We start from the raw sequence: 8,157 nt of genomic DNA on the forward strand, positions 1-8,157 counted from the left end.
CAGAAAGTTTGCATTCTATTCACAAACAGATACAACACTCTCTACCTTCTGTACCATAGGGGCCCGGCCATGACATTCAGCCCGGGGATTTCAAGCTTATCAGACATTTCCAGCGGAAGGAATGTTTGGAGTGAAGCTGGAAAGGTCCTGAGCAGGTTCTGTTGGTGACACGGACGGCTGTAAAGGTTGCTGGCCTAAAGAACCGTGTGTATGCCACCCAATTGTTGTAGGATTCCTTTGCCGCTATCGTATGATCAGTGGGTGAAAGAAGGCATCAGTGACACAGAGTGCAAGCAGGTGCCCAAGTTTGTTCCTTTCAGTGATGCCCAGTTGATCTGGACCCAGACAGATAAGGGAAAATAATGATGTTTTGAATGAAGCTGTTCCCTCAGAGTTTCAAGCTATTCAGGAGCCTTTGTTTATTGATCATACAGTGCCTGTGGCTACCAGGTACAATTTGCACCCTCAGCTAAGGGATACTGAGTCCAAGGAGAAGAAATATTAGAGGTGGACTGTGCAAGAAAGGTAGTACTGAGCCACACTACCAACAGAATAAATGGAATTTAGTGGAGAATTATGTGCTCATTTTGCCTTCGCCTTTGCTGTTTGAACATTAGCTTGGGAGACCAGAAGTATACCCAGAAGGTACACCACCTTTATCGGTGTGATATAGATTAAAGAACTTAGGACAGAGCAAGCTCTACTGCTGGTGCTCAAGAGTGCCAACTTATTGATGGACGATAGGAGCCTGTACCAGTAAGCCTCTGATGGACACTGGAAATGTGTATACTTTCTTAGCACTTTTGCCTCTTTGCAATCCATTATGCATCCTTTTGGTGGAAAGGTTGCTGATGAAGAGCTGCCAATGGTTCTTGTTATAGGGCATAATACAATGTGGACACGGAAAATCAGAATGATATGTGTTGTTTTCTTGGTTTTGTCGATAATAATATTGTGTGGGGTATCATGGGTTTTGGAAAATGATCAAGGGGTACCTTTATGCAGTAAGGGTAAGGTTATCTCCTCGAAAAGAAACAAAAGAACAGCCCTGAGTAACGTATTTCTGGAGACACATAAGAGATTCTTTGGAGAAGGGACAACTTGTTACCCCACTCTATCTGTTACTAGTCAGTGTACTGCATATCTATTGTCACTTGTTATTATACTTATGCTCGGCCACCCCAGTCAACAGAAGTGAAAGGAGTATTTGGTTTTGGTTTCCCTGGGCCATGTCTATACCATAGAAAGCCACTGGGAATGGGTTATCCAGGTCATGATAACAATACATATTGTGATAATTTCTATACGGAAAAACAGAATGTCACATTGTTGGGTTGGCATTACAAGGAATTGATAGTCACCCAGGAGGCTAACTATTATCCTGCTTCCTGCCCCATCATGAATAGCACTGACACTTCATTGTATATCAACTGTTCAGGAATAGTGCTGTACAAAAATGCGATCCCTTTGGTGAATGATAAAGATCCGAGTACTTTTGGAATGAACTCCAGATATGCAGCAGTAGATTACGAAGGACCGATTTATGCACACCCAGGGGTTTTTTTCTTGTCTAATGGTACATATTCCAATGTCCACAATTGTATAGACGATGTAGCTCTTGGAATGGTATTGCCCTTAGGTGTACCTTGTAAATATGCTAAGCCTAACGTACAATTGCTAAAAAGACTCTAAAGAAGGAGTTCTGTGAGGGAGTGATTGATATAGAGGTCAATAATTATAGCAATGGGATCACTTTTGGATACATTCTTTCTTCCATTTACACTTTGGGTGGTACCTCTATAGCCAGGGGTGAGAAAGCTGGAGAATATTTTGGATACAAGTTGCAAATTTTATCTAATAGCAGCCTTGTGTGACATCACCACTCAGTTGGAGTGTCAAAGGAATGGAAAGCGGGAATTGGAGTCGGTCTCTTTTTGGCAGCTGGGGCTGTATTTTTGAAAAAGTGATTTATCTTATTTTGATATTAGTGCTCTGCGGTGCCCTTATTCAGTGTCTTCCCTTTTGCAGCTCCTATTACACCACTATTCTCACCCCTAAAAAGAAAATATCAATTCATGACTGCAATGCTGCCATAATTATCCAAAAGGATATTGAGGATATGATGAACATCGATGAAGGAATTTTCGAGAATTCCTCCCTCCTCACTGTTTCATTTCCTGATGTTGATGGTATGGAGTGCTCCTACCTTTTAATAATGAAATCTCTTATTACTGTTCATAGTATAATGCCATTAGAAAAATGTTTTAGCTCATGCTCAAAGGAGGGTCTGTTAGAATAGAAAATTGTTTATGCTTTTCTAGTGCTTCATGTAAGTTACCATTTGCTGCGCCATTTTCTATTTGGGCGCCATTTTAAGCTGTTCTAAACTGATTTTGTTAAACTCTGAGAAATATTTCACTTAGAATTTCGTTTTTGCCACGTTAGGCTTGTTTTGGTAATGAGCACATTGTTTATGTCAGTGGATAGCTATCTCACTAGACAGAAGCCCTCTCCCCATTTTCTGGTTGCGTTCCTAGAAGGGACGATTTTGGGTGATGATACTTTGTAGAGGAGATATGAGCACTGAAACTGTTTTTTCTGTATTTTGCTGTTTAGCTGCACCTGCTTGGAAAATTCCACTGTGGGTGTGTTTTTGCCCGGTTCTAAAACATACATAATGTATCTTTAAGCTTGTCGATTTCAGTTTCCGCTGCAACACTCCTAGCGGCTATGCAGATGGGGCTCTGCTCTGAGTGTATCTGAATAAACAGTTATTGGTTTGTATTCTCTACTGTCTGACCAGCTCATTAGTACGGAAGGCTGAGAGGTAGTGACCTGGATAGCCCTAAATGGGTTACTTCCTTCACATTCATGTTCAGGGCTATTCATCAGGACTTGTGTTTGTGCAGTAATATGCAGTGATTTGTGTTACACAAAAATCCCAGATAAATACTTTGAAACCAGAGTTGACCCATTAAAATTCTTCTTAGTTTTCTATTGTCTGTTTTCCTCTTTTCCTAATTTTGAGTGCCCTACCTTTCTTTTTTTCGCTATGGAAACGGAGCTGTGCAACCTTGACACCCTCAGCATGGTTGAGCGGCAGAAACTTTGCAAACAGAAGCGGCCAAAGGCAGACAAGACAGCTACCAAACTGGATCCCCAGGTAGACCTCAGAGCCTGGGAGGAAGTTGATAATGAGGAGGAAAAAGCACTATCAGAGGATGAGGAGACTGATGACCCAACCTTGGGTCCTGAGCTGCAAGGATAACCCAACTCAACCCAACACCTGCAAAATCCCAGAATGGGGCATGGAGCAGTGTTCTTGCCAGGGCCCTGTCCCCAGAGGAGCTGAAAGACAGAAAGGTGTAGAGAGAGCTCAAACTTCAGCTGACCAATATAAAGCTGGAAGCAGAGGAAAGAAGGGCTGAAGCAGAAAGAGCCTTGCCTGGAGAGAATGCTGAGGCCGAAGAAACGTTTGCTGGCACAGGGGATGGGACTGAAGGAGCTGACGCTGAAAGCCAGGCAGATCCAAGAGTGCTGTAACAATTGTGGCAGCTGCAGGGTTCACTGGAGAGGTGAGGGAACACATACCACAAGAAATGGTGCCCAATTATGTGGTGTGAGATGGTATTCATAATAGTTTTCCACTTATGAGGTAGCACAGTACACGAAGTTCCATAAGATTACTGGGGGATAGATTTTGTAGGCACATGCCTCCTTTGGGGAGGGACACAATTCTCACATTTGAGGCAGAGGGTCAGACAATGTATGCCCCAATGAAAGTCATATTTGTTGCCAAATTTAGAGTGACCTCTGAGAAATAGCATCAGAGGTTCAGGGACAGCAACAAGCCCCATATAAGTCTCAGGTGGATTTTTTAGATTACTCCAGCATGGCACTAAATAGCTGGGTGACAGATAGCAAAGTTGATGATTTTGTTTGGCTGTACAACTTAATTTTGAGAGAACACATGCTCAATACTTGTTTTACAGAGCTGTTCCAATGCCTAGAGGACAGTAAGCTTACTGACTCCATGAAGTTTGCTAAGAAGGTGGACCTCTGGGTCAGCACCAAAGTGTCCAAGAAGCCATCTGGTCGGGACTCCCAAAAGGGTGGTCATTCCCAATTTGACCACCAAGATTAAAGGTTTTGTTGTAGAGAATTCTGGTTAATTTGTCCCCAAGTGTTATGAATGTTGTCAGTATAGCTACACCAAGAGAGATGCCAGGTGTCCAAAGAGGGCACAGCTCCCCAGTGGTTGGTAGACCCACGGTTTGGATAGTATAGTGCTTGGGGAGCAGATGGCCCAAGTTAGTGTGGGAGGACATTTGAGGTTACACTAGTATCCTTGGGTGAAACGGAGATGGTGCCCAAAGCCCACATGCCTTCACATTTTTCCAAGTATAGGAGGTGGGCCACCATCAATGGGCAGAGCGTGGATGCTTTGAGGGACACATAAGCTAGTAAGACTACTGTCAGATGTCATCTGTGTACTCAGAGTAGGTGATATCAAATACATTTCACCAGGCTGTAGTAGAAGACAAACAGGATACCCACTATCCTGTGAATCTGATACACTTCAAATGAGAGAGGATCTCAGGTCTTTTGAACGTTACTGTGAGCTCTGACATGCCTGTGCATTGTCTCTTTGGAAATGATCCAAAGCACAATACCATGGAGGAAGTGGAGTTCAGATTACACCTGGAAACGTTGGAATTGCCTGCAAGGTTCTATGTGACTATCAGGTCCATGGCTTCCCTGGAGGGGTGTCAAGGAGATCTAGAACCTGTAGAAAGGTCCCAGATAGCTGCCAAGAGAGGGAAGGGCAAGGGGCATTAGAAACCAGCTGCTGAGTGTCCTACGGTACAGGATAATGAGGTGTCAGAGGAGGCCACCCTAGACCCTACCTGAGAGGACATTGCCTCCTTTGTTGACGGAAAACATCATTTACAACGCATGCGATACATCGCATGCCATTACAATGCGATCACTACAACAACTGCATTGCTACATCACATACCACTACAACGCAAGTCGATACAATGACTTGCTGTAGGGGGAAAAAGGTGTTGAATTTAAAATCCAACACCTTCGCTACTTTTGCACAGACTGGAGTTAGTATAGTAAATTATACTATTCCAAAATCCAGAACCCCCCCTACAGCACGTCGTTGTATCAACTTGCGTTTTATTGGTATGTTATGTAACAACGAAGTCGTTGTAATGACCACGTTGTAATGGCATGCGATGCATCGTATGTGTTGTAACGTGGCCTATTCTTTGATAACCTACCTGAACTTGCTGGATAGCAAGTAGAAAGTGGGCTGACCAGGGAGGAGTTCTGTAAGGCATAGACAGTGGTCAAGCATGGAGGGCAGGAGGCCTCAGGCTGAAGTTAGGGAGCTGGTGATACCTCTGGAGATCACCTAATACAATGGGAGAATGACCTCCTCTATAGTGAGCCTAAGGCACCTGTGCATGGGGCAACACTGGTTTTGATAGTCAACCTGTGCTATAGGTACTTCCTTCTGGGGGACTGGCTCATGAGATTCCCCTTTCAGGACATCTGGGGATGGACAAGACATTTGCCAGGCTTGTATCTCACTATTTTTGGCCCCGGATGAGAATAGCTTCAGGTACGTTCTGTAGAACCTGTCGCACCTGCCAGGTAGTGGGAAAAAAGTAAAAAAAAGCTGAAGGGTCCTCTGAATCCCTTCCCTGTCATTTATAATAACCTTTGAAGGGGTGTGCATAAACATTGTAGTAGCCTTGGACCCCAAGACTTTCTTTGACATGCATTTGCCTCTGACACCATTGATCACAAATATGTTTTTTCTTAGCTGGCCTATTTAATGGCTGCGAGTTATAAATCAATTATTACAATTTCTTCATTTTTTTGAAACAGAAAGAACACTACTTCATTTCACAATGCACGTGTCCTAGACATAAAACAGTGACATGTATTTACATTTGTACAGTGACTTCATGACATATCATATAACGTAGAAAAAGTGCTTCGAATAGACAAAAAGTAAATTTTTCGTAACAATGATAAGGTGTCCACTTTGGTGTATCTTTGCGAACTTAAACCTGTTAGCTCCTCAAATTCTAGTTGTTATTGTGGTCCTGGGCAGAGTCAGATGATGGCGTAATAGTTTGGGGAGCAATAGACTGATTTGCTATTTAAGCTCTCTTGGGAACTCTGGTGTCTGGATTGTTATATCCAAAACGTATCTAGATCTCTGCTGTCCTGCCGTCGCGTTTCGACCTGTATCGTATTGGACATGTATTAAGTTCACAAGGTCGTCTTCAGGGCTGTAATATGGTTCGAGTGGGACATCTAATCCTTTGAGAAACGAGATATGCCTGTTTTAGTTTGTGTACTAAAAATATGTTGTTGTGAAAACAAGACTGTTGTGGAGACTTACGTACACTCCGGTGAAGGATGCTGTTTCGTCTTCGCCTATAATGCATAAGTAAATAAAGTGGGAATTTTTATATTAAAAATTTGCACTCGCTAGTTTTGGTTTGCCTCATGATAATCATTTGCATAATGGTACATACCCTATCTTTTGATAATTTGAGTAAGGGACCAGCGTGCGTGGTGAATCGTGTCTTCCTTGCTGTGGCTGATAGCTCTGTAAGAGGCAGATGGTTGGGGGGAGAATGGTTTTATTATATTGGCAAGTCTTGGTGGGGTGGTTAGTGTTTTAAGATGAATACTAGCTTTATCTGATCGTTATTGTGCTCATAGCGTATTGATTACTCCATTGTGGGGGAATGCCCGTGCTTGCTTTGAATTCAAAAGTTCTTGACGAACAAGCCCGTGCCTTGTAAACTTCTGTGGTTACTGGTACTCGTTCACCTTGTTTATACGTGCCACGAATGTGTGATGTTAGCGCTTTAACTGCCGATTTGGTCTCCCGGGTGTATTGCGGACTGCCGGCGTGGTGTTGTAGCATCTCCCGTAACTTGACGAGTTTTGTAATCTTAACCGGTGCTGGATAGTAACGTGTGCCCCTTCATCACACCGCGTGCTTGTTAAAAGGCCTTTCGTATTGTCTCGTTTCATACCTTTTTTGTGGTGGCGGGGCTACTCACTATGGGTTCGCTGTTTTCTTCCTCCTCGTCTTCGATGTTAGCTTCCTTCACGTCTCCGGCATTATGAAGTGTTTCCGTTCAGTGATGCGCGTTTATTGGCTCTTGTAGAGCTTCCGTCGTGGTTAACCCCGGGCGTAGCACTACGCTTCGCCCACGTAGTGTATGTAGCGCTGCCTGCTTCGCACTTTCCGAAGTAGGCGAAGCAGGGCAGCGCTACGCACACGCCGAGGGCGAAGCGTAGCTGCCTGCCACCCGCCACCCACCTACCGCCTGCCCTCCTTTTAATAATATCAGCAATGAAAAATAAATTAAAGTAAAGCGACTTACCGTAAGCGCGGCGTCTCCGGGGCTCCCTCTTTCTCGTTTCTAATTTCTTCTGGCAAATGCGCATGCGCGGACACCCGCGCATGCGCATTTCTTGCGAGAAATGCGCATGCGCGGGCGTCCGCGCATGCGCATTTGTCAGAAGAAATTAGAAACGAAGAAGAGGGAGCCCCGGAGACGCCGCGCTTAAGGTAAGTCTCTTTACTTTAATTTATTTTACATTGCTGATATTATTTAAAAGGAGGGCGGGCGGGAGGTGGGTGGCACGTAGTGGGGCTACGCGAAGCGCGTAGTGTGCGTAGATTTGGGCACACTACGTGCTGCTTCACGTAGCCCCACTACGCCCACTACGCCCACCCTTAGTCGTGGTTACGCTTGAAGTTGTTATGGTAACGGGGATTGCTTTTGGATCTCATTGTTTGAATCGTGAAACTTTAACGCGGCATGTCCGTGAGTGTTGTTGTCGCTGTTGAGCATATTCTGTTTTTTTTAATGTTTATGTGGGAGAGGCAAAAGTTTAACGTGTGCTTGCTTCAAAATAGATTGATTTCGTTCCTCCAGAGACCAGCTTGATTGATTTCGATAACGTGTGCTTCCTTCCAAGTAAATTGATTCCGTTACTTCAGAGACCAGCCTGATGGATTTCAAACTGGTTACCTGATGCTGAGTGGAGATTTTTCGTGATTCACATATATTACGGGGTTGTTGCTTTTACTGATGGTTGGATTGCTGA

This window comes from Triturus cristatus, chromosome 11, assembly GCF_964204655.1.
Source record: "Triturus cristatus chromosome 11, aTriCri1.1, whole genome shotgun sequence".
In the NCBI taxonomy this organism is placed as follows: Eukaryota; Metazoa; Chordata; class Amphibia; order Caudata; family Salamandridae; genus Triturus; species Triturus cristatus.